This window comes from Neophocaena asiaeorientalis, unplaced genomic scaffold (assembly GCF_003031525.2).
Source record: "Neophocaena asiaeorientalis asiaeorientalis breed wild unplaced genomic scaffold, Neophocaena_asiaeorientalis_V1.1 scaffold694, whole genome shotgun sequence".
Classification (NCBI taxonomy): Eukaryota; Metazoa; Chordata; class Mammalia; order Artiodactyla; family Phocoenidae; genus Neophocaena; species Neophocaena asiaeorientalis.
The window spans coordinates 280,044-281,551 of NW_020174226.1; the positions used below are offsets into that span (position 1 = coordinate 280,044).

Below are 1,508 nucleotides of genomic sequence, written 5' to 3' on the forward strand. Positions count from 1 at the left end.
CATGAAAATACATTGGGTGGGTGGGTGGGTTGGGGGGAGACCAGCAGATTCTCCTTTACTGGAAAGAACAGTAGGTATCCCAACAAAACTAACTACTAAAAACACAAAAGTAAATGAAAGTACACAACTCAGAACATACAGCCGCTCACAGTAGCAAGAAAGCAAATAAGCCACAAGGATACAACACCCAAGCAAGAAAGCAGTTTCTCCGCTGCAGCACTACTGACAGCTGGGCTGGAAAACACCGTGTTGTGGGGGGCTGTCTTCTGCACTGGAGGGGGTCGAGCAGCATCCCTGGCCTCCACCCACTAGATGCCAGTAGCATCCCCTGAGCTGTAACAACTAAAAATGTCTCCCACCGTTAGTAAACGTCCCCTGGGGGATACCATCGCTCCCCGCCCCCGAGTTGAGAACCACTGCAATGGATAATCCCAAACTAAATAATAACCCTAAAAGCTCCTCATCCTGGTGCACTTCCTGTGCCTTGCTTTCTGCTCCAGGATTCTACAAACAGCACGCTGAATCCCCAGAACCACCCTATGAGGACAGCACTGACATCAGCGCCCCTCGACACCCCACTGAAGCCCGTCCCACACCTGACAACACATCTTCCTTTCCAGAAACATCCTGCCTTTCAGGCTGGTGTTACCGGTAACAACTGTGTCCTCGGCACTGACGTACAGGTATGTAAAACATCCAGCAAGAAAGACCCTAACCGGGTCACGTTCAAGGGCCTGGACAAGCAGCCTGACCAGGGTATCCTGCCCGCGCTCCCAGCACATCTGCACCGCAGGTGCGCAGACGACTCCTGGGTTCCCACCGTCACACATCTGCACGTGCTGTTCCTTCCACCCAGAAGGCCCTTCTTCCCACTTTCCATCTGTCAACTCCTACTCACCCTTCCTAGATAGAAGAAGCCACCCGCTGAGCCAGTCTCACCAGTCCCTCTGCTCTGTGGCCTCCACAACACCCTGAGTTACCTCTGTCACTCCACCAGCAACGGTGACTGTCCGGCTCTGCCTTTGTTTCCCCCGGGCAGGGCCTGGGCTGGTCCCTCCCTCCCTCTGTGCCCTCAGCCGGCCTCACCTCACAGAAAGGGGACGGAGTGGTGGCTGCTCCACAGAAGCCTGGCTCCCTGCCCTCCTCACAGCCCGACACAGCAGGGCGCGGAGCCACGGCCAGGGTGAAAGCCTGACTACTCTAGTGTCCTGAGCCCAGGGTGAGAGTCAGAGCCCACGAGTCTACGAAGCAGGCATGGAAGGAGGGGGTGAGGCAGAGAGAGGGAGGGCAAGGGGTGTCCTGGGGAAGGGTCCGCGGGGGAGTGGGCCAGAGGGGGAAGACACTAAAAAACTACAGAGGGCACCCGTGGAATCACAGGAGGTGAGGAGGGGGGAGGCAGGACACGAGGTGAGGGAGGGGAATGTGGAAAAAAGAGACACTGAGGCAGGGGAATGGGCCTGAGAGGAGAAGGAAGGGTGGTCTGGAGGAGGAGAGACTAGGAGACTACC

General features: G+C 56.7%; 1 long non-coding RNA gene across 1 annotated transcript in view; it reads left to right on the forward strand.

Annotated features, from left to right (window-relative positions):
• The window catches only part of LOC112406396 (uncharacterized), a 5,780-nt gene that overhangs the window by 1,947 nt on the left and 2,325 nt on the right, over positions 1-1,508 (forward strand). Inside the window, exon 2 of the long non-coding RNA XR_003004550.1 lies at positions 501-683. This is a non-coding gene — a long non-coding RNA (uncharacterized LOC112406396). The remainder of the gene's footprint in view (positions 1-500; positions 684-1,508) is intronic.